The sequence below is a fragment of the Hemicordylus capensis genome, chromosome 6 (assembly GCF_027244095.1).
Source record: "Hemicordylus capensis ecotype Gifberg chromosome 6, rHemCap1.1.pri, whole genome shotgun sequence".
NCBI lineage: Eukaryota > Metazoa > Chordata > Lepidosauria > Squamata > Cordylidae > Hemicordylus > Hemicordylus capensis.
The window spans coordinates 67,473,046-67,498,958 of NC_069662.1; the positions used below are offsets into that span (position 1 = coordinate 67,473,046).

The following is a 25,913-nucleotide window of genomic DNA, read 5'->3' on the forward strand; positions in this document are numbered from 1 at the left end:
TGTCACTTTATCTGTCTCAGTTCTTTAGCCTCCATCTCTGAAAAGTCTGGTTCAAGAACAGGTATATACTCTGTATCCTCTGCTGTGAAGATGGACACAAAGAACTCATTTAGCTTCTCTGCAACCTCCATATCCTCCTTAATAATCCCTTTCACTCCCTCGTTGTCTAATGGTCCAAGAATCTCCCTAGCAGGTTTCCTAATTCTGATGTATTTAAAGAAGTTTTTATTATTCCTCCTGATACTTTTAGCTAAATGTTCCTCAAACTCTCTTTTCGCCTCCCTTATTTTCACCTTGTATTTCTTTTGCCATCTTGCATTTCACTGCCACACTCAACTTTAGTTGTATTTTTGTAATTGTTTTTATCTGCCATGTTCAACTTTACTCTGCATTGTTAAAAGAATGTTTTCTTTGGCTCGGTGAGCAACTTAAGTTTTGAGAAACTACTAAACTATGTATCTGAAGTAAAAAGTCATTGATTTGCACAAGATTACTGTAAAGAACAGTACAAAATATTGATAAAACTTCATGTAAAAGATGGTCGTATGTTATGATGTCTGACCTTGAAAATGAAATATTTTTCTCAATCATTCCTTCTGTTGCGGCTATTTATATGAATTATAGGCAGTGGAACTGTTTTGTTTTACCTTAAAAAATCTAGAAGAAAACTTTTAAAAATTTAAATAAATATTAAGGTATAAGTAAATAATTTGCTTGAGTCTTAATGTCTTGTCAGTTAAGCAATGGAGGGGGCCGGGGGGGCACCATTGTTGGGCTGTGCTTAGGGCATCAGTTGCCCTTAATCCGGCCCTGACTTGAGCTCTAGGATATACGTTTTGACATAAGGTAATATGCAATATTCTAAATGTGGCTGTATATGCAATATATCTGTATATGCAATATTCTAAATGTGGCTGAACCACAGACTGACATTTCTGCTTTGAGAGGCAAAAAATTACTTCCCTGTTTATTGAGGCAAAGAATACAAATACTTTAAATGAAACCACAATTGTGTTTGCATAAATAATATTTGTGGGCTGAAATTTATTCTGGCCACTCAGTTGTCAATATGACTGACAGATGTAATGCCTGCAAAATTCATGTTTCAACATGTGTTTTTAAATCATTAAAGATTCATCATGTATTAATTTACTAGGAGTTAACACTGCAATTATAAACATTTACATTAATCATTATGTAGAAAATGTACCTGGACCATTTCAAAGCTGCTCTCTAAACTAGAAACAAACTGGAGAGTTGGAAGATACTAATCAACCAGAATCAGAATGGACTTACATTTTAATAGTTGAACTCTCTGCCCTGCCCTTGCTTCTCTTTGAGTGAAATTGAATGTTGTGAGCTGGACTTTTTGGACCAGGGAGTGGTTTGTATGGCATATTGCTTGCTTTTGTGGACTGGCCGTTTTTAAGTTGACTAAACTTATTTATTTTGCTAATCTTGCAGTTTTTAAATTCTTGCAGCTCCTTTCTGTTATACCAGTAGAAACATTTTGCTTATACCAGTAGCATTTCGATGGGCATTTTAGACTTTACATACTTAATCATTTGCTGCTAAGACAATAAGTTAAAGATTAGAATGAGAGCAACATCAGGGTTTCCCAGCATTCCTTTTATGAAATGTTGGTGAGTGTGTGCGTGATGCTTTGTTCTGTGAGCTATGGAGAAGACAAAAATAGTATGTAGCCCACCTTAGTGGTGCAGCGGGGAAATGCTTGACTAATAAACAGAAAGTTGCCACTTGGAATCCCTGCTGGTACTATGTTGGGCAACAGCAAAATAGGAAGATGCTGAAAGGCATCATCTCATACTGCACGGGAGGAGGCAATGGTAAACCCAAAGAAAACCACAGGGCTCCATGGGCACCAGGAATAAAAATCAACTTGCCAGCACACTTTACCTTTAACCAAGAACTAGAGAAACAGATTAAGCCTTCAGGTTCCCTTTATGGGTTGGGTAATTTCTAATATTACTGGCAACTTGTTAGCTATCAATCATCCTCTTGTACTTTATATGGCTTACCTCTTTGGAAATATCCCAGAACAAGTTTATTCATTTAGAAAGACACAAAGAGTTTTTAAAAAGTAGTTCCATACAAATGGAAACTACATGAAAATGGACATTCTAATTAGGATATTTGCAGGCCGGGTGTTTAGTCTGGTATTGTCATACCTTGTTCACTCCCTCTCTACAATGTTGTCATCCATCGATGTTGTGGCAGTGGGGAGGAGGCCACAACATTGCTCCATTTTTAAAAAACAACACCTGAATTGTTTTATTATTTAACACCATATTGACTAATACTATAATGATACTATAATGATGCTAATACTATAATGATGCTAATGCCATATTATCACCTATATTACTACTATTTGAGTAGCGATAAAGGGGGACACCAAAACAACTGTGAATCAACGAGGTCGTTCCATGACCAGCCCTACCCAGGCTTGCACAGCCTTACCTGGGTAGGGCTGATTGTGTAGAGCATAGGGGTAGCCTGGGTTTATACCCGAGCTAATAATTAAATAGAAGGGTGTGAATGCACCCTTCTACCCCATTCACCAGTCGTGTGAATGCTTGGGCTGCCTGCAGCCCAAGTGTCCATAGAGCCAGATGTCAGGAGTGCCTGGCAGTGGAGAAATCCCCCAATGCACTGTGCTCCTGCATTGGAGGTGCATTGTGGGATGCTGGAGGATGTTCTCCTCTGGGTGCTGAGTCTGCAACTCTCTGCAGCACCGCTCATTTGCCACACAAGCAGCAGACATTTGGGACGAAAGCTGCTCATGTGTGGGGAGGCAGGTAGGAACCTGCCTCCCTGCATGCGGAAGGTTAGTTGGCGATGTCAATGACCTTAATATTATTTATTATTATTATTTTATTTAAAATATTTCTATACCGCCCAAAACTTGCATCTCTGGGTGGTTTGCAAGACATGCATATCAAATCCCCTTGAGAGGGCAGGGACGTCACATGTATCTAATTTCCAAAATCAAAGAATTACCCATGCACACAACTGCACCCTAGAGATGTGCAAGGAACCAGTTTTGCCAGTTCAGCTTGAATCTGTACCATATTCAAGCCAGCTTGCGGTTCGGCTGGGTAGGGGGTATACTTGTAAAAGGGAATCTGGCTAGGATTCCCTAGCCTAAGAAGGGTGGGGGTGGTGAAAGGGGAATTCTTCACCTTCAGTTTCCTGCTGGCAGGGATGGCGGATCCTCCAACCCCCCTGCCTAATGACTACATAGGAACATAGGAAGCTGCCATATACTGAATCAGACCATTGGTCCATCTAGCTCAGTATTGTCTTCACAGACTGGCAGCGGCTTCTCCAAGGTTGCAGGCAGGAACCTCTCTCAGCCCTATCTTGGAGAAACCAGGGAGGGAACTTGAAACCTTCTGCTCTTCCCAGAGCGGCTTCATCCCCTGAGGGGAATATCTCACATTGCTCACACTTCTAGTCTCCCTTTCATATGCAACCAGGGCAGACCCTGCTTAGCTAAGGGGACAAGTCATGCTTGCTACCACAAGACCAGCTTTCCTCTAGTGTTGCCATATTCAAGCTTCCCAAATCCTGGTGGCCTAATTTGCATATTATGCAAATTATGCAGCAACTAATTTGCATATTTATTTATTTGACATATTTGTATACTTTTCCCTTCCTCACTGCCCTCTCATGTGAACGGATCCAGAGTAAAATCCGGGCAATCTGGGCAGCGCATTTGAAATCCGGGTAGAATTTAGCAGCCAGGTGGAGGAGCCAAAATCCGGGGGCTACCCTAAATTCCAGGGGACATGGCAAACCTACAAATGACAGGCCAGGCCAGGCCAGTGGCGGCCCAGTTCTGGTCTCCAGGTTACAGCTGACTTGGCCTGTCATTTGGGAGGCCGTCGAGGGGGTTAGAGGAGCCGCCTCCTCCGATGTTGCTGCTGTGGCCACTGTCCCCACTGGTGGGAAATGAAAGCCCCTTTTATAGCCCCAACTCCTTCTTAGGCTGGGAAATCCCCTTTATTTGTAAAGGGGAATCCTAACTGTATTCCCCTTTACAACTATATACCCAAAGCCGGCCCACAAGCCAGTTCTTAGATCAGGGGGTGATCCAGTTCAAACTAGGACTTGCACCCCACTTTGAGGGGCTGGTCTGGGATCAGTTTGGACTGCCCGAACTGGGCTGACTCAATGCTGAGCCTGGCTCAACGTGAGCCAGTTCGCACATCCCTACTGCATCTTCATTCCTTATTGCATCCTCATTCCTTATTGTCCACTAATATACGTATACATAACAAAATACTATTTATTTATTACATTTATATATCACCTCATACAAATGTCTCATGGCAATTTACAAATAAGCAATAAAACCATAATTAAAACCTAACATAAATATTAAGAAAAACAAAAAATAACAGTTAAAAACAAACAAAAAGAAATAATTAAATATAAACCAATTTGCACGTATCAAAACCACACCATATATTTTAATGTGTACTGAAGAAAGTGAGATGATTTAATCTTAAGCAAATACTACCACTCATTAAGCCATATTTATTATTTATGCATGATTACAACACACCAGAGTGAAAAAATGCCCTTCAGTTTTAGCCCCATCAATTAAAATTTGACCCATCACATGTTTAAATAATTGAGCTACTGATTATACCAATTAAAGCTTGAAGTGCACCCCATATTGAATATGTCAATATCCAACAACTGTATAACACTATAAAGAGCATGCTTGAATGTACTCTTAGCTTTATGATTGGTCCTGTTTTCAAAGCCTGACACCCATACTGAAATCACTTTGCAAGGACATAACTCTAATGTGTATGCACTCTACCACATTATATATTTATTTTAACTGGACAGCAAAGTGGAATTCTGTGGTCTCAGGCAGCCTCAAGAAAAGCTCAGAAGTCAAATGATTTTCATGTATCGCCTTCATGAAGGAAAGGGAAGATTAGTATGTTAAAAATCAATGTACTTGAGCTCCTGTTTCTTAGTCTATGGTTTATTCTGCTCTCTTCCTTCAGTAAGCCCAATGTTGGGATCCTTGCCCCTAACTCACCTCTGTTACTCAGTCTGTGACTGTGACATAATCATCAAGGCTACTGCTAGTACTACATCACTGTACCAGTACCAGTATATCTGCATTTGCCTTACAGCTATACACTACTTGTGCTAGGCTGAGAGAAGGATTTTCCAAAAGACTCTTCTTTAGTTTGCTATGAGTTATTGAGAAAACTGATAGTTTGAAAACTGGGCATTTGAAAAAGAAGTATGAAGTAATGGATTTCAAATGTGATCTCAAGTGGCCACAAGTAGAGAAGTGATTTTCATTTTTGTTCTTCCAGTTTGCACCTTCTGTGATGTTTAGGGTTTTTTTAACCAGTTGAGCTTATGTTTTAAAACTTACCACTTCCAGAGAGATAGCCATATTACTTCATTACAGAAAAAAGAACATCTTATAGCACTTTAAAAATTAACAGATTAGTTGTGGCATAAATTTTCATGGACTACAGTCTGCTTCATTAGATGTATCTGTAGTCCATGAAAGTTTATCCTACAATACATTTGTTGGTCTATAAGGTGCCAAGAGCTTTATGTCTCTTTTAAAGATGGCATTATTTATTAAAGGGGCATGGGGGTGCCCCTTTAGTTAAGGCAAGTAGCGCAAAAAAGAAAAGAAAAGTTACCTGAAACTTTGCATGTGTGACCTACTTGATGAGGTCTACAAATGTGCTGAATATCAAGATGTACTAGAAAATGCCACAGCTAAAGTAGGTTAGTAAGTCCCGAAAGTGTCCCCCCCCCAAGTTTAAAATAGTGTACCATAAAATGCTTGCAAATTAGTGGGGGAATAACAGGTTTGTCTAGGAAGGAACTTCTTTGTTTGTTTGGTGATATTTTGACCACAGGTTCAAAAGTTATTTGGGTTTTTCTGCACCATTAAAGCAAGCCTATGAGAAACAAATGCTGGCAAAGTTATGCATTTCTTGACTGTTTTGCATGACTGTTTTGATGATGAAGCCAAATTTTGCCAGTAGGGGGAGACAGCCATTGAATTTTTTTGGAAGCCTCTTTAGTGATGGAAGGTGAACTCTCAGGGAAGAGGGAGGGGAGGGGAGGCTTGGAATTTAGCTGGGGAAAGCCAGGTGGGTAGTTAGAGCAATGTGAGGGAAAAGCAGTTTGGGGGTTTAGTCCTGAGTAAGCCTGTCCAGGATTGCTTGATCCTCCCCACCCCCCTTGCCCCCATCATCTGTCAGTCAGAGACCGACTCCCTCGCACTTCATCAGAATTACCTCACACATCTCTCAGTTGACAGTCCCCTGCTGCCCATCCCCTCCTGTCAGAATTCTGACAGGAAAACTGCATGAGACTTCTGCAATAATAATATCACATTGACTTCAATGGAGTGGGCCACTTTAATCAGGGGTGCACCTAGGTAATTCTGGACCCTGGACCTAAACGCCATCCCCCTACACACACACACACACACACACACAATTTTTAACATGTGATTTCTTCAGGGCACAAACAGCAACTGAGCTCACAAGAATGCATCAGCAGAAACATTTCAACACACAACTTAACATATTCCCATCCCACAGCTGTTACAGTGGATTCATGTCCCATGTTCTGTGTAGCCTGCTGATTTAACAGTGGCTATGAGGATGGGATTCCCTCATGGTGGAAGTACTGCTGTATCTGCACTGGAAATATCCACAACATGTGAATAAACTGTTGGTTGGTTGATTATAGGCCCAGAGGCCTTGCCCTGACAAGGCCTTTTGCAGACAGGACATTTTGCACATTCTATAGGCAGAACAACCACATAAGTCCCTTTATGTGGGGAGCATACACAACAGTTAATTTCTCTCTCTTACTTCCTAGACACTGGAGAGGGAGAGAGCCATTTATCATCTGTGCATTTCCCAGTGCTGGGGGGGAAGGAGGGAGATCTATAAGAATAACAGAGTCCATGGTGCTGGGGCTTTTCAGGACTCTGTTGTTGTTATAGCCCTCCCCGCTTCCCTCCAATGCTGAGAAAAACACATCACTGCATGGCAGTGTTCCCTCTAACAGGGATTCCCAGACGTTGCTGACTACCCAAAGGCCATTGCAGCTGTGAATGCTGGGAATTGTAGTCAACAACATCTGGGAATCCCTGTTAGAGGGAACACTCCTGCATGGAGCTGGGAAATGGCGCTCACACTGGAGATTTTTTACCAAAGTAGTAGCCCCCATGCACCTTCCAATATACTGTTGTATATTTTGTTGTTTATTTCCTGCTCTTCCTCCAAGGAGCCCAGAGCAATGTATATAGTTATGTTTATTCTCTCAAGAATCCTGTGAGGGAAGTTAGGCTGAGAGAGAAATGACCCAAAGTCACCCATTGAGTTGCAAGGCTGAATAGGATTATTATTGTTGTTGTTGTTGTTGTTGTTGTTTTACATTTATATCCCGCTATTCCTCCAAGGAGCCCAGAGCGGTGTACTACCCGTGTTTCCCCGAAAATAAGACAGTGTCTTATATTAATTTTAGCCCCCCAAAATGCACTAGGGCAATTAGCGGTACATCAGAAATTACTGCTAGGTCTTACTTTCGGGGTAGGTCTTACTTTCGGGGAAACGGTACATACTTGAGTTTCTTTTTCACAACAACCCTGTGAAGTAGGTTAGGCTGAGAGAGAAGTGACTGGCCCAGAGTCACCCAGCTAGTTTTATGGCTGAATGGGGATTTGAACTCGGGTCTCCCCGAGCCTAGTCCAGCACTCTAACCACTACACCACACTGGTTCTACTAGGCTGAGAGAGAAGTGACTGGCCCAGAGTCACCCAGCTAGTTTTATGGCTGAATGGGGATTTGAACTCGGGTCTTCCTGTTCCTAGTCCAGCATTCTAATCACTACACCACACTGGTTCTACTACACCATTATAAGACTCCACAATAATGCAGAATATCCTAAATGTTTTTAAAATATATAAAAGAGAATTCAATTCACAGCATTATATTATACAGTGTTCACTAGAATCACCACTAAATATGACATTGGGGAGGGTATTGGATTGCCAGTACTATAATTACAAATTAGGTTTTTTGATTATATAATACTTATTTAGTTCCAAGCAATAATTACATAGACTTGTGACTATTTATCAAAGGTGAGAGGATAGCATTTTCTATTAATGTTTTTATCTAGTGGCATGTAACATGATAACTGTTTCTGTTTCAGGCTCTGTGTGAAGTGCAGTTATTTTTGTTCCTGCAACAGCAGTTTGGTAGGACTTAAACTGAGCCAGTGATTTCCTGTAGGGAATAATACAACACTTATCTTTTGGTTCCTTGTTGTAAGTTGCCAGTTCCTTTCCCCTCTTCAATAATTAAGAAATTAAATGGAAAATCTTGGTTTAATTTTAATTAGTGAGGCCATGTCTTAACTGATAAAATATATTCAGTAATCCAAAAACCTTTGCTTTAAGATGATGCTTTACATTTCCACTCATGCTTTAAAAAGCACAGAAATGGCAAGTTAAAATGCCCATCTTCATTTCCATACCATATATGCTGTAAAGACTTCGTACAGTCTTGTATATTATGCTGGCTTTAGAAATGAGGCTGCATATACCCACTCTTTGCCTTGGTCTTCAGCTGGACATTGTGCTGGAGAAGATTGTATCCAGTTATCATCCAGGTGATCACCATGCTCAGTGCAGCCACTCCCCACCCCCCAGCTTGCTGCTGGAAATGGTGGCAGGCCAGGCAGGATCCATTTAACCCATTGGTGGTAATCCAGGTGATCACCAGCCAAGGTTAAGTAAACCATAAGTAAACTTAGCCTCATCTAAATGCCGGATTAAAATCTTGAGCTTGGTATGGGGGCAGCTCCAGAATTGGGCTCGATCCCGGTGCTTCACATCCACAGCCTAGCCCAGACAATCCTGGGTGTTTGGAACTATGGTTTATAAATCACCTTATCAAGGAAGGGTGATATATGAAAGGATTGCCCTCTTCACAGTGTTTCATGTGCATGCTCAAGTGCTTTGCTATATACTAGGGCTTCTCATTTCTTTTCTCAGCTTCACACTGAGGTGATTCTCATGATCGCCAGGGTGTGCAGGCAGATGGGTGAGGAAGGCTACCATGGGGGATCAAGGTGGGAGGTGGTGGGAGAGCTCCATGAAGCACGGCGCAGGGCAGAGGGAATCCAGGGACAGAACTTGTTGTTCTGGCCTTCAGGCATCCCACAGTGCAACACATGGCACATGCATTGCATTGGGGGATTCCCCCATCAGACTGGCACACTATGTGCCTGTCTCTGTGTGTCCTCAGGCTGAACTCAGCCCAAGGAAACACACGATATCCAGAAGGCGGGTTAAGAGTGCAAGTGCACCCTTAATATTGGCTAGCAGCCAGGTTTGTTTAGAGGATTAGGTGGGCAGGGAGCAGAGAGATCCACAAGGATCCTGCCACTTCTCATGACCAGCCTAACGCAGGCTGGACTAGGGATGTGCAAATTGATTTGGATACAAATCGATATGTATCTGAATCCAGCTGATTTGGGTGATTCGGAGAGAAAACAAATCATCCCTGTGGTCCATTAGCTAGATTCGGGTACTTTGGTGCAAAACACATCTCAATTTTGATTGTTCAGCAACTCTACCAGGTTTCTCACCATGTGTATGCTGCACGTGGAGGGCGTTAGAAAGAGAAGGAGAGTCTCCCTGGACATTCACCCATGCCAGGGTGGGGGAATAAGCTCTGTTTAAAAAAGGGTGTGGTGGCAGTGAATAAGCTACTGGAGAAATAGGAAAGTTTAAAGGAACAGCCTTCGTGGGTGAAATCATAGAGAGGGGATGATTCCACATTTTTCTTGCCCTCACGTAGGCTGGCTCTAAGACAAAGGCTAGGTTAAATCCACTACAACATTGTATACCAATTCCAAATGAAGGGAGATCTGCTTGTTACAAACCCGTCTTATGCAGGAATACAGCTGTGCATTCACATTTTGAACAGAGTTTTGTAGCATTTTTGCCAAGAGCCTGAGCTAAAAAGTTCCTGGTTTGAACGTTTCCTCTGCCACTAGGTGTCCTAGGCAAGTCATTTTCTCTCAGACAAATACCTTCCAACATTTCATGTATGAAAATAGGGACAGATGTGTGCGGTCATGACCAAGCAGCCTAGGAGGCATGGTGTACAATTCTGTCTACAAGCATTCCACAAATGGAAAGCATGTAATAAAATGCATGCAGAGCACATTTTTCCAGATTATGAGTACGGCTCCCACCCACCCCTTATCCTGTAGACAATATGATGTGTATATAGGGCCAGTTCAGATGATACTTTCAACGCATGTTTTCCTCTACCCGTGTAAAATGATAATCCAAATGGAAAACCACGCATTCTTTACCCTGGATTTAAATACAAGATGCAAGTAGGATTTAGAATCTGGAGTAGTCACTATCGTGTGATTAGATGAACGTCTGAACTGCAATGTGATGTTTCCCCCACTTAACCATAGAGTTTGAATTGTAAAAAGGACAGAGCCGAGGATTGGATCACCCAGTTATGTAGGTGAGACTTACCTTTGGCACAATTTTCTTCCTCACTGCCTGAGGAAGAGAAGAGAGCTCTTTTAATCTCTGTCACACTAACTGGCACTAACTGACATAGAAAAATTGTGTGTGATAATATTTAAGTTTCAAACATGAGGTTTTTGTGAGGAGGGGTTGGTGGGTGTTTATTTATTTATTTATTGCTGTGACAGGAAAAAGGGATACCTACCCACCAAGGAAAAGACTTAGGGATAGGGGGACACCACTGGTCGCTTGTCTTCTCTCCCTCACTTTCCAGTTCCCCACTTGCAGCCTCTGCAGGCGCCCCCTCCCCCCCCATGTCTCCCTGCTAGGATCTGACAGAGCATTTTGCCCAGGAAGATCCTAGTCAGGTTGGGGATGAAGGACTGACAGAGAGGTTGTTAGAGGAAAGAGCTCAAGTGTATTTGTGAGGGGGTAAGCCAGACCACCAGGTAGGTCCCTTAAGGCACAGAGGTCACCCTGGTCCCTTGTATTCTCTCCCGCACTTTCCAGTGCCCCACTTGCAGCGTATTCAGTCATTTCCTCCCCCCCACCCTCAAGTATTTGTAGTTCACTACATTACTCACTATTATCTATCTAACTAAAACTGCTTGGGTCTCTCTCACTCACTGACATGAATGTCCCAGACCAAACCACAACAGGTAGTTTTCACTGGTAGATTCCACACCTCATCCAGAATCCCCCCCAAATCCCAAACCCTTGGAAATGTTACCTTTCTAGTAAACGCAGGAAAACACTCCCATTGGAAAGCATAAGGAATGCAACCTCATAGGGATAGGATTAGAGTCAGAGAGAAGGGAGTTTGATATCTGGATGAATGCTTGACAATTGCAAATCCTTTCATGAGGTGGGGGGAGAGAATACACTCATACATATAGGAGCTCACTATATTTTAGGAACATAGGAAGCTGCCTTATACCAGCCACTGCTCCAGTGGTTAATCTAGCTCAGAATTGTCTACACTGACTGGCAGCATCTTCTCCAAGGTTGCAGGCAGGAATCTCACCCAGCCCTACCTGGTCTTGTGTTAGCAAGCATGAATTGACCCCTTTGTTAAGCAGGGTCCACCCTGGTTTGCATTTGAATTGGAGACAACATGCATGAGCACTGCAAGATATTCCATTGAGGGGATTGGGCTGCTTTGGGGAAAGCATCTGCATGTTCAAACGTTCACACATCCACCATCTTGGATTGGAGTAGATGACATCATCACAGGCTATTCCATTAAGGTTTCCCCATGTGCCACTACAACTTTAGCAAATTTGGTTCAAACTGCTTAGGCGGGTCACAAGTTAGCCTACTTGTGCCTCAAATGTTTATGAGTCATCCACCCCGATTCAAGATAGCGGACATTAACACAAACTATACCACTGAGGTGTCCTTATGTGTCCCTACAACTGAGTAGGCACTTCTTGACATATATTGCAGTACTATAAAGCTACAGGGGGAAATATATTAAGTCAAATACAGAATTAGGGTAGAGTGGGAGAGGGGGGAGTCAGTTACTACTTACAAGTCTCATTGGCAGCGGCAGCCTCCCCCAGAGTAACCAGTGCTGGCTCCCCCCCGCCACACCTACCATCCTCCCCCAGAGTAGCCAGGGGCAGTAGCAGACCAGTTCAGGCCTTCTGCAACCTGAACTGGGCCGAATTGGTGGAAACCAATTGAAAAATCCTTTTAAAATTTGGGGAAGGGAATAATGAAACAATCCTTGTTAAGGTGAAGATAAACTCATCTTCCCCTTGCCCAGTATGCACACATAGAGCTCTGTTATTCAAGCAGAGGGAGGGGTCCATGGTAATATTTTTTAAAATATGTGTTTTAAAAAGAATGCCATGAACTTCTCTACTTCTACTTTCTGGACACTACAACAAGAAAGAAATGGTAACAAGAGCCAGCATGGTTTAGTGGTTAGAGTGCTGGACTAGGACCGGAGAGACGCAAGTTCAAATTTGCGTTCAGCCATGATACCGCTGGGTGACTCTGGGCCAGTCACTTCTCTCTCAGCCTAACCTACTTCACAGGGTTGTTGTGAGGAGAAACTTAAGTATGTAGTACACTGCTCTGGACTCCTTGGAGGAAGAACGGGATATACATGTAATTAATAAATGAAGGAAGGAAGGAAGGAAGGAAGGAAGTGGGACCCTGTGGTTTAAAAGGAGATATATGAGAAAGCATTGAGCCTTGTAGAGTTGCATCAGAAACAAATTCATCATGTGCATCCCTAGCAGGTGATTGGGGAAGCGGCACCTACTGAATTTCTGCCCGAATACACCTTTCTCCAGCCCAATGTTGAGTTGACAGACCAATTGTGGGTACCTATCTGTCAAGTAACAATAATATGAGGACTCTGCAGCGGTTTTTTTGGCTACATGGCACACAAGTTAAGGTGGGAGTATGGGTGCTCCAGGAAACTCCAGAACTAAGCCCCAGTAAAATAACCCAGAGATGTTACAGCTATTTGAATGACTCAAGAGGGTTTCTGTCTTGTGACAAGGTGCATTAGTACAAACACTCTGTTAAAAAAAAAGATAAAAGGGGAGATAATACACGCATGCTAGGGAAAACCTGGGACCCCCAAGGAAACAACCTCCATACCCCTCAAAATATGCTGTATATGCTCTACTGTGACACCATGCAGCAGAAGCTATACAGTGCCTAGAAGTATTACTGCAAGTGTGCAAATAATATACAGAACTGCAAATAAAAATATTATTATTATGCTCCTTTTTACAGGCAGGGGAAATTTGGTTTTTCCAAAAAATTTCCATCTGGAAAACCACAAAAAGTACTTTTCCTCTACTGAGCACTAATATTGAATACTAATCATTTTCTGTCTGGATTAATGAGGCTTACTTACCTGCTACAAATATTATTTGAATAAAAGACTTGTTTTTGGAACAATCATATTAGATAAAACCACTTAATTTGTGGACCAAGCCACATAATCTCAGCAGGCATGATGAGGAACAGTATTAATGTACTAATGGGAACTGTGCCTAAGACTGATCCCCTCACAAAATGATCTATTTTGCTGAGTTCTAGGAATAAAAAGGAAAGTGCATCATCTTGCCAGTAAATTTATTAATGGCTTTTGTAGACAAAAATAGTTTAAATGGTAGAGTGTAAATGGTCACTCATGGAAGCTAGAGGGCATTTTATGCAGAGTTACTTAACTAAAATCAACTTTAAATGTTGCAAAGTAGCATTGCTAGCCAAATGTACAAGTCATTCAGATGACACTTCTTCTCTGCATTGTCTGAAAGAGAACTTGGCTGAAGTAGAGGGAAGTCTGGATGATGCAAGCACTGTGTCTGGAGCATGGCTGGCCTGTGTCCTAATGATCTGCACCATACATAGTTCCCATCTACCCCGTACCTCTGCCACTGCCAAGCAATGATTTTCGGTATCAGAAATGTCCTGTTCTCCTATGTAGGTCACCACTCAGTGGTAAGAACTGAGTGCTGCTTTCAGTCCCCCTGCACTGTGCATTCCAGCACTAGAATCAATGCTTTTTAGTGTGACATAAATTACAGAGTATAACATTGCTCTTCCTTGAAAACACACACACACACAAGAAAGTGAAAGACCATAGAATAATGTTATGTTATCAATGGGAACTAGGACGTCATCCAGGCAACAAGTTGAGCAAACTAATGCATAGCCAGATGTTACCTTGGCTTTGCCAATAACACAAGCAGCTGTTTTACATAAATCGCTGCATTCAAAGAGATGAAATGAGCTGATGTGACAGAGGGTCATGGGGAAAGGGCAGAGGATGCTTTATAGTGAAAGGGTCACTATTAGTACACTAATAGAAAGCTAGAATGCATACCTGCCAATATGCCCCTATTTTCCCATTCAGGTGAGTGGGAAAATAGGGACATATTGACAGGTATGCAAATGCAGTTGGTAGAAAGATTTATTTCTGAAAGACATGTTAACCTCTCAAATCCCCTAATCCTTCAACAGTGGACTAACAAAGTATTAAAAATGAAAAGCTTTTAGCTGAAGAATCAAAGCCAGAGAACTCTCAAGGAAACTCTCCCATGGGGAACTTTATCTATGGGAAACTAGTATGTTAGTATATAATGCTATGAGATTCTAGAGCAGGGTTTCTCAATGTGTGGGTCCCCAGATGTAATTGGACTTCAACTCCCATAATCCCCAGCCCCAGTGGTCTTTGGTTGGGAATTATGGGAGTTGAAGTCCAATTACATCTGGGGACCCACATGTTGAGAATCCCTGTTCTAGAGTAATTAAAAGTAAAAATGCTCACATTTTGGATCTGAATAAATCCTAGAAATGCTGCACAGTGTATCCCATGTATTTTTCCCCAGTATATCATTAGATTTATATACAGGAGGACCTCAGTATTTGCGGGGCTTCCATTCTGAGCTACTGCTATGGATTCCAAAATTATGAATTCATTCAGTTAATGTGATCACGGGGGTTAGGTTCTGAAGGGCACAGGAAATTGCTAAAAACGGGCCAAAAAGAGAGAAAAAAACCAAATAATGTGCCCTACTATGCTCCATGGGTATGCAGCAGTCCATCAATGCCCCCCAAGATACTTAAACCTGCCATTTTCTGGAGAAAAATCAAGCTTATTAAAATATTTTATTTGAATATGAGCCACAAAATGGCTTCCAAACAGAAAATGGCAGCCGGAAATGACCTCAAAGGTCATTTCTGGCCACCATGGACATGCAGATTTAACCCCTTTTTAGCCTTTCCCTCTCACTTATACAGAGGCCAGGTGCCAATTACCTGACCGCAGATACCTGAAACTGCAGATACCAGATCTGCAAATAACAAGGTCCTACTGTTTAGCTTTTCTGTGTATAGCTTTTCTGTATAGCTTTTCTCTCAAAGTGGTGCACAGTTGGGAAAAACAACAACAAAAGCAATTAAAAACAATTAAAATATAACATAATAATATTATATAATAGGATCAGCTAAAATAGGAGCACCAACATAATAGGAGCAGTTAAACCAAAGACACTAACCTGCACCAATCAAGCAATAAGGCACCAAGACTTTGTAAATTCAGATGAGAAATTTTTTATCCAAAATAGTGCAAAATTGCTAAAAATTGGTAAAATCCAAATTAATTTGTTTAAAATAAATAAATAAATCAGATCAGTAAAATCAGAATTAATTTTGAAATATCAAAATTAATTCTGGAAATACCTCAGAATTTCAGAATTCACAAAATGGCACCCGTGTTGCATTTTGGTGATATTGTCACCCAGGGTCCAATGAAGTGGCTAAAATCATGTTCTTAAGTGTATTTTCCATGTTTTGGGGTGTGTGTTTTTTGTTTTGTTTTGTTTTGTTTTTGCAGGGGGGTAGGAGCTTGAGAAAAATGCAACAGTTTAAAAATTCAATGCTTTTAGCTTGTGTTTGGAGGGAGAGGACTCTTGAGTGGCAGAGGGCAGTTGCTAGCCAAGGAGTATTTCCTTAAATGGCCTCATGTTAGGCCTATGCAGTCAGATCAGAAATTTCAGAATTCATCTGAAATTTGCAAAATTGGTTTTAAAAAATTCTGTTTTTGTGGTTTCTCCCTTTCCCTTCTAGCCATTAAGGGATTAAAAGGTGTGAAGTCTTTTTAATCCTTTTTTAAAAATCTGTCTATTCCTGCAATGGGGAAGGGGAAAAAACAATATAAAATCAAAGGAACATCCTTTTCCGTTCAGATGGGGGGGTGGAATGATGGTTCAAGGAAGGCTTCAGATCCAGAACCATTTAAGTGGTGAAATAGCTCTAGCCATTTTAAATCCCCACCCCCCAAATTACCAAAAATCAGAGTGACCCATAGCTTTGCAGGGGTGGGGGTCACAAGCTCAATTGACGGAAGATGCTGGCTAGAAATATATTACACAATAGCCAGTAGCTCAAGTTTCAGTTTACTGCTAAATAGTCAGGTTTAACAGTCTCACCAAGAACACATAAGTGAGGAGTGAAAGCCCAAATTCCAAAGTCACAATCTCTCTGACAACAGCTCCAAGCAGATTTGACGTGTTATTTCCAGCAGTTTGTTCAAGGCACAGGCTGCCCGATTTATAGTCAGCAGCCACATGCACTTAATCAACACTCCACCCCCGCAAGCTCCCATAGATTCAATCCGGCTCCTGTCTTCTCGCCAGCCGACTCCTCCTTTTCCCCATCTGCATTTTCGAGGAGATAGTGGCCATTCAAACTCTGGCTCAGATCCTGACCCTTCTCTCCAAATATCACCTGGCCCTGCAGGCCCCTCCTGTGCCAAACACTCGCCCTAGCCTGTCTCAATTACCTCTCCATTCACATCACCGGCCTGCTTCTCCTCAGGTGCCTCCCCACTTTCTAGTAAGTCGCCTGCTCCAACTCCTCCCCAATGTCCTCGAGTGTGGCCATGACGGCGGTGGGGTAACACAGAGTCCTGCCAATGTGGACTTCATGTATGCCCTATTTCATAACTGCATGCCCATCCATTCTGGAGGATTTTCATAACTGTATGTCCATCCATTCCGGAGATACAAAAGAGGAGGCAAAAGTGACATGCTGTTACCCCTTTTCATGAAGGCAAAGGGCAGATTCCTCCAAATGCTGGTGGATTTATGGTCCAGGGTGTGCGTGTCTTCAGTTCAGATGTTTTTGTAACATTTTGGCTTGAAACAAGTCAGATTTCACAATTTATAATAAAAAATTCAAAAATTGTCTTCAAATTCATTACAGTGGGCTCTGGCCTCTTTCTCCCACATGTGTGGCAAATTCCAAGGTTCTAGGATCGCCGGTTTACTTGGTGCTTTAGAGGATACAGCGAAGTCTGCTCATAGCATATTCCTACCACCCGAGGAGTCAGGCAAGGTTGTCTGCTGGCACCTGCACTGTTTAATTTATTTATTAATGGCCTGGTCCAGGTTTTGGGAAACGTGGATGCCCATTCTCCTAAACTGGCAGATGTGCGAGTACCGTCAGTAGCGTGAGTACAGTCAGTAGCATTGCTACACGCTAATGACACAATGCTTTTATCTCAGTCTCGGCTTCGTTTAACAAGACTTTTGGAGGCGTTTGCCCAGTACTGTAATACAAACAAACTTTCCATTAACTTTGATAAATCAAAGGTTTTGGTATTTTCAAATTCTAGGAAAGTTTATAAATGGAGGATTAACCAGACCAGTATAGAACAGGTCACCAAGTTCAAATACCTTGGGATTTATTTTCAATCCAATTTGAACTGGAAATCACAGCAGTTACATGTTATTTCCCTGGCCCATAACACACTATATGCCTTTTTGTACTTTTTTAACGGGAAAGGTGGCCAATTTATACCTACGGCCTTGCTAGTGTTTCGACCCAAGATTGTGGCTCAAATGCTCTTCGGAGTCGCTATCTGGATCCAAGGGGCCCATTCAGATATCGAATCAATCCAGTCTAGATTCCTTAGAACTATATTTAGAGTCCTTAAATGTGTATCTTACGCTGCATTATGTTTGGAGACCAGTTCTTATCCAATCTCCTGTCTAGCTTGGGAGGCCTCATTGATACACTGGCTTAAACTCTGTTTGGACCCTCAGGGACCTTCATATGTTCTAGTTGTCTGTTGTCACCAATAAATTGTTGGGCATGGGGCTTTCTCCCTCTTTCATTTTTTCCTTGGGATTTGCAAAGGCGAAGGTTATTGTCATTCAGCGTCTAAAGGACATTGAGTACCAATGCCTAGTTGACCTTGGTAATAGATGTTGTTCCCCTTTATACCTTGGCATCTCTCTTCTAGCTGGGAAACAGGCTGCAAGATATCTAACCACTCTTCACTTTGTTAAATTTAGGTCAGCCTTTGCTAGGGCTAGGCTGAATGTAGTTCCTTCGGCTTTGCTTCAAAGGAGGTTCTCTAAAGAACCCCCTGTTTCGGGGTTGTGTCCATGTGGGGAGGGCAGCTTGGAAACAGTCACTCATATTCTACTATATTGCTCCCTCTATCATGACTCTAGGAGTGAATTACTGCATCTATTACTAGAGCAATTTCCTGGTAGGCCTGATTTCTTTTATTTTAATTATTGTTTAGCTGATACTAATGATGAAGTCACCAAAGTGGTAGCCAAATTTATTAATGGGGCGATGAGACAGACATCCCACTATGGTCTTTTATAGGTTTGATTTTATGGTCGTTTTAGTTTTATTTGTATACGTATTGTTATATTTACTCTATTTATTGTAATTCTGAATGGCTGTGTTATTGTCACTTTTGCTTCTGTTTGGCCTATGCAAGAGAAAAAAAACAGGGTCCACGGAAAGGAGGGGGGGAGCAAAAACCCGTGGACAAAGCATAATAATGAATAATGAATAGAAATGAATAAATAACCAGCTCTCAACACACACAAAAACAGTCAAATGCATCTGTATAACACATATAGACATACAATAACATAATACCAAGTGGAATTACAATATGCAATTGAAAAATGAAAAACCAGTATATACAGGTATCCAAACAAAGTCCAAGATGTCTTCAGATGTGAGAATATGAAGAGTACATATGATGCAAGTGATAAATTCTCAGATCCAAAAGGAGGAGACGATGTACTCAAGGAGATGTTGCAAATGCTTGTAGTTCAAATCGTGAATCCTTCATTCAAAAAGAGCAAGCAACATACTCTGTAGAGACTGATAGTGACTGATGATAGAAGACAAATGACACCAGGGGAAAACCAGACAGCCAAGGAACTGTTTCACCAAAAAGCTTCATCAAAGGCAATTTCCCATTAGTACAGGCTGAAATGGTGAAATGAAAACATAGACCAATATCTATAACAATGTAAAATATGAAAGACTGAACACAAAACACACTCACAAAATATAAAATAACATTTCTTTCCTTTTAGCTTATCAAAGCTTATTAGGAAATTCAGGGTTCACTTTACTAATAAGGGGCTCAGCATAGGTCATGAAGCAGTAATTAAGCCTAAAAGGTTTCTCAGCTATACCTAAGACCAAAAACGTCACTAAGAGATATAGCCTATCAAAGATACAAACCTCAGACGATGTCAAATCATATAGGACATAACACATAAAAAGTAGGAACTACCTGTAATTTGTCCCAGCAATGATTACAATAGGAACAAGCTGAAATGGTGATGTAAGAAACTAATATATATAACACACTAAAGCAATACTAATAAGAAACAAAAAGATAAATACAACAATACTTGAGATTGAAACCTAAGAGATTAGCCTCATCCAAAACCACTTTAATGATAGACATAGGGGCTATTCTTATGATCACAGAAATTGGGCTAGGAAAGTCCTAGCCCGATTTTTGTGATCGTAAGAACCACCAAGCTCGCAGCCAAGCCCGGTGGTTCTGCAGCGGCTAACCCGCTCCTGTACCCCACACCCCTTAGCCCGGGTTTGTGGAGCGAGCACTCCGCAAACCCGGGCTATCTGCTCGTGAGTAGCCACGGTGCAGCAGCTACCAATGAGTAGACCCCCAGCCAGGAGGCTAAAAGCAGCCTCCCAGCTCGGGGGTCTCCCCAGTATGCCCTGCGCACTTGCGCAGGGCATACTGGAGCTTCCGGGGGCCATGCAGCCCCCGAGTTCCCCAGTTCCCACCGGCTCCGGCTCCGTCTATTTAAAAAACCTGTTATTCTTTCTGCTTTCATGACAAGACTCTAGTTCATCCAGCCAAGAAACATAATGTACTTGTACATGCCAGTGAATTAATTTTGGGGCTTAATTTTTTGTGCATTTGAGTTCCTGATTCCAAGAGCAAATGCTTTTTGCAATGTTTTGTGTTGGGAATGTGTTGATTCCACAAGGAAGGAGCAGTTGTGAGAACTGCAAGAAAAATATCTTGTTCACACATTCTCTTTTCAGAGCCAAGGACAGAAAATTGCTTTGGAGGTTTTCAAACAACCTCTGAGTTGTCTCTTTCATATTAGCTGAGGCTATTGGAATTACAACAAACATCAGTTGTCTTTTTCTGCTTTCACAAAAAGAGAACCAAAACTATTTACTTCCAAAATGTGTCTCTTCTCCAGATGCAGGGCTCCTCCAATGGGGCTCATAGAAAAAATGAATGAATTTCAGTGGGGCTTGTGTGGAGCTTCTCGGTAGGTCATGTAATCTGACTACATTGTTGCCTTCGGCCTGTTGACTTTTTGGCTTTAGTCAACCCTGCTAATATTGAGAAATCTATTTCTCTTTGTAAGAAGTCTTTCCTGCTGCAACGGCACTCCCCACAACAGCCCGCATGCAGCAGCACTGTGGCTCTGTCAGTCACCATGCATGGAGGCCACTTGAGTGATGGAGCCATGCCACAGCCACACATGGGCTGCTGGGAGGAGTGCCATCACAGCAAGAACCTGCCTAGAGTGGTGGTCATGCTGTTAAGGACTGGTGCCTTTACTTTTAAAGGTGCCGCACACTGCCCGTCCAGCACCGCCTTGAACTGCTGGACCGATTTGTGGTCTATCCAGATCAGACTGGTTTGCCAGACTGCAGACTGGTCTGAATTTGGACCACAGCTCAGACACACCATGCACACACCAAGTCCTTTATGTTTTTGTGGATTAGAAGTTTGTCCCAGTGAGAGGAGTGTGTATTGGGGGAGGAGTGGAGGAGTCAGAAAGAAAAGCGAGGTAAAAGAGAAGGAGAAAATTGAGTTGTTTTTGAATAAAGCTAGTTAAATATAAGGTTGCTTTGTATTTATGAGGGAAGTGGCTTAAAAAAGTTCCTTGTCCCATATGTCCCTACCTGGATCTTGAGATCTTCAGAAGCCCTCTTCCGAGTAGGGGTGTGCACAAAACCAGTTTGCCCAATCTGATTTGAGTCCGAATCTGACTCAAACTGGACCGAGCATGTTTTGTCTTCCGGTCGAAGCTTCTGGGAGCACAAGTGTTTCCCCCTGCTCTCCTGAGTTTTGATTTTAACGGGCCATATATCTTTCCTTTGGACCATTAGTTCAGGTTTTTTTTAACTCTGGGTTCTTCTAGGGGCCAAGGGCATTGCCTGCTTTATTTGGGCTATTTTACCATTTGGTTTATCTGGACTATTGGAACGCGAACACAGGGGAATGTAGTGAATGATGAGTCCTAAGTTCAAAAAAAGAACTATTTCTAAATCTAAGACTCTCCATAAACTTAAAAGAGCTGGGAAGAAATGTTGTCCTTCAGCAAGTACCCCTTCGGTTATTGTCGAAAGAGTGCTGCAGTCTGAAGGAGTGGTGCATTTTCCTCCTAGGCATTTTCCCTTATCTTCCCAGCTGTCCTCCCCTGTGCAATTAGGCTGTAAGTCAAAGGATAATATGGAGGAGGACGATTTTCTTTTGCCTAGCCACACTTCTGAGCCTACTGTTTGTTGTTGTGTGGATTCTTCTGCACGCTGTGTGGCCCACATGAGTTCTTCAGCTTTATCTGCTGCCCAGATGGAGGGTGGAGTCGAGGAACCATCTCTCATTTCGCTGGAAACTGCTGTCACCTCTCCTCTTTCCAAGCAAGGAGCGGCCACAAGTCGAAAGCCTTCGTTTGAGCTTATGGAGGGATCTGTGTCCAGTATGGCTCTTTTGGTTCAGGAATCCTTGAAGCTGCTTTTTCATCGTCTCACAGCTGTCACTGAGCTCTTGGACCAGCTATTATCTGAGACGAGGAGAGCCTTTAGGTGTTATTGTCTTGATGGTAATCCTCTTAATATGCCTAACAAGGGCTTCTCCACTACCATTGAAGCTGGGACCCAGACAGAGGCGTCTTCTTACTCCCTCCCAACTTCTCTGGCCCAGAGCCCTCGCCTTCAACATAGAGGAACCCCTCTACGAATTTCTTTGGCTGATAAGGCAAGGGTATGTGCTGATGAGAAGTCTTCCTACTCTCTAATTTATCCATTTAACCAACTGTTTTTGGAAATTTTTCTGAACTCTTGTAATAGTGACAGATGGCATTCTAAGGACCAAATTATTAGCTCGCTTGCTTCGCTGCTAGCATGTCATCCTCACACTGTTGATCTGGAGGACTTTTCCCTGCTGGATTCTACATCACCTTATATATTAAAATTACAGCTGATGTTTACCAGAGATTTGATCCCTCTGTCCTTGTTACGCATGAGGGACCACTTGGGAAAGTGGAATATCATTCCTAGACAAGTTTTCACAGAATTCATCAATCCTGGTGAAGTTAGGAATAGGGTCTCTCAGAGGCCTGCCGATTCCTCTTGGTCAAGCGCCCCAAGGGGATCCTCTCCTATCCATAAAGAAGCCCAGCTGTGCCCCTTAACATCTGATCTTCCAGTCTGTTCCTGGGATGATAGTCTCCCGGTGTCCCCTGCGTCTGTGTCTTCTACATTTTTTGACCCTGCCTTATTTCCACCGGGGGAGTCCAAGGATTTTGTCCCATTGGTTATTTCATAAGTTAGCCCGACTTTGGATTCGTTTATCCTCGACCTGTTTGATCTTACAGAAAATCTGCTTGATGTGCCTTCGATAGTGTTACCTGCTGTCAATCAGGGCCCTCGGAGAACCTATCAATCGTCTACCTTGTCTGACATTTCGGAGCCATCTGTGGTGGAGAACGATATGACCTGCAATCCCTCCTTAAGGACGGCCTTTGGCCAAATATTACCAAATTATCTCGCCTTGAGTCCATCTTGGCCAAAAACCATAAATTTAGGAAAGATTTTCTCACCATATCCCCTGGGAGCCCAATTTCTTTCCCAAGCTCTGCTTGGGAAAGGTCTTCGGCCTTGCTCCCTTGTGGGATGATTTGTTCTAGTACAGAATTAAATGAGAAGGCAGCAAATTAAACTCAAACCAAAATTACTAGATTTTTCCCTGTAGACCATGGCTATTCAGATGCCCTGATCCAGCCGCCCACTCCTAACCAGCTTTGATATTTTGGAGAGCTTCTGGTAGCGGCCGTGTTTGCGTAGTGTCTGATCCTATTGTCCCTTTTTTTGCTAATGCAAATCCATATAGAACTGTCGTCCTCCAAACAGTCCCCCCCCACATGACTCACATGAATATCTGTCTGTCCCAATGTCTTTGGTCCCTCCCTCTACTAAGAGCTTGGATATATGCCCTCCTGTCAGCAGCCACCCCAAGTGGTCTTTGACCAGCTGGAATATTGCTGGGTGGGCTGGGAAAAGCTCGGATCCCGCATTTATTTCATTTTTATGCAAATGGGATGTGTTAGTGCTTCAAGAAACCTGAGTCTTCTAGGGGGAAACCTAAAAGACGTCTGGCCTGCTGTATTTCTCTTTCCTTAAATGTGGTTTCCATCCGACTTCCCGATTTTTCTCATTACGCTATAGCTGTCCTTATTCAAACTCAACACGAGGAATTAGTGTTTATTAATGCTTACATACCCCCTGGTTCCTCGCATAGTTCACGAGTTCATATATGGGAGTAACTGGATAGTTACATTCTGGATATTTCCCTGAGCTCCCCACATGCAGCTATTTTGCTTGCGGGTGATTTCAGTTCAAAAGGTGGCCCCGATAATCCCTCTGTATACTCCTCCTCCCTATGGTGTATGTGTGTGGGGGATTTTACTGAGGGGCCCCCAGGCTTCCATTCGTCTTTCCAAAGATACAGTTATAAACAAGGCGGGGTCTCTTTTGTTACATCTTGTTCGCTCGCATAACCTGAGTTTCCTAAATAGTTCAATCTTTCCTGATATCCCAGGAGAATTCATGTATCTGTCCTCCCATGGCTGTAGTGTGATTGATTACATTTTGGTTTCCCCCCAGCTTTTTTCCAGGGTGACAGAGTTTGTGGTGGGGGAGTAAGCTTTTAGTGACCATCTACCTCTTCATACATTCCTCGATTTGCCCCGGCCTAGGCTGGACCATTTTTTACTTAGTCAGAAGGGGTCCTCTCCTTCTAAGGCATGGGGAAGGATGAAGTGGTCTCTAGTAGTGGAGAACGAATCGAATATCTTATACTCCTCTTCTCCTGGTATTGCTCTTTGCTCTGCAGTTTTATTGGTTCAGTTGGATGAAGCGACAATCTCCTCTTATGTGGAGCTGGAAGGAGTTGTGTCTTATAAATTCAGGAGGTTAGATCAATCACAATCACTTAAACCCCATAGAAGGAATGTTTGCAAGGGATGGTTTGACTCCCAGTGCCGGGAGCTACTGAGTAGGCTCAGGACTTTGTATGATATTTATAGATCTGGTACATTTCATGAACTTCCTCCTGAATATTTTACTATCAAGAGAGCCTATAAAAATGTATAAAATCGGCCAAATCCCAAGAATTGAAAACTGCTTGGAGTAAACTGATTGTGGCAACCCAGGCTAGAGATAATGGCACTTTTTGGCATATCGTATCTGGATTTAATCAACCTAGTGTGTGTTCTAGGGTGCCTGCTCAAGCCTGGGTTGCCCATTTTAGGTCTCTTTTTAACACAAGTATACCCCCTTTAAGCAATGATTCCCTCATTCCAGAGAGGCTACCCCTATGCACCCCTGTGACTTCTGCTGATATAGTTGGTTTAGCTTCAGCTTTAAAGAGAGGTAAGGCACCTGGTCCGGATTGTATCCTCTCTGATACCCTGTTAGCCAACTTGGACTGGTGGGCTCCCGTTTTGGCCAGCCTGTTCTCTTCAATTAATAATACTGGCATTATTCCCCCTGCCCTCTTGGAAGGGGGCCATTGTGATACCCATTTATAAACGTGGTTCTCACTCAGATCCCTCCAGCTACAGACCAATTAGCCTTTTGTCAATAGTGGGCAAGCTTTATGCGCAGTATCTACTAGCTAAGTTGGAGGGCTGGATGCTTGACTTCAAAGTTCTTGGTCCCGAACAGGTTGGCTTTCAGGCGAACTGCACCACCCTGGACTATTGTATGTTACTGCATCATTTGGCCACTTTCAAGGGCAAATTCTTTGTTGCATTTATGGGTCTCTCCAAGCTGCTTTCGACTCTATACCTAGAGAGCTATTATGGGCCAAGCCTGCGACAACATCTATTGATAGAAGACTTTTATTTCTGATATAACAACTCTATGCTGACTCCTCTATTCGAGTCAGGTTTGACCTGAAAGGGGCACTGACAGACTCCATTGTCATGTCTAGAGGAGTCAGGCAAGGTTGTCTTTTGGCCCCAGCCCTCTTTAATTTATTTATTAATTACCTGGCCTCTGAGTTGAATAAGGTGGACGCTCACTTTCCCAAGTTGGCAGACCATCGGGTTCCGGTGCTTCTATATGCTGATTATTCGATCCTTTTGTCCCAGACCCGAATTGGTCTCCTCAGAATTCTGAGAGCGTTTCCCCAATATTGTAATGATAACCATCTTTCCACCAACTTTGCTAAATCTAAGGTGTTGGT

General features: G+C 42.6%; 1 protein-coding gene across 13 annotated transcripts in view; it reads left to right on the forward strand.

The window, feature by feature from the left end:
• Nucleotides 1-25,913, forward strand: part of FHOD3 (formin homology 2 domain containing 3) — a 663,149-nt gene that overhangs the window by 279,932 nt on the left and 357,304 nt on the right. Inside the window, exon 1 of one of the 13 annotated variants that reach the window (XM_053259385.1) lies at nucleotides 4,898-4,978. The exons of the other annotated variants lie outside the window; for them this stretch is intronic. The gene's annotated coding sequence lies outside the window, so the exon portion shown is untranslated. Of the gene's footprint in view, nucleotides 1-4,897; nucleotides 4,979-25,913 lie in introns of those variants that run through there. 13 annotated transcript variants of the gene reach the window in all.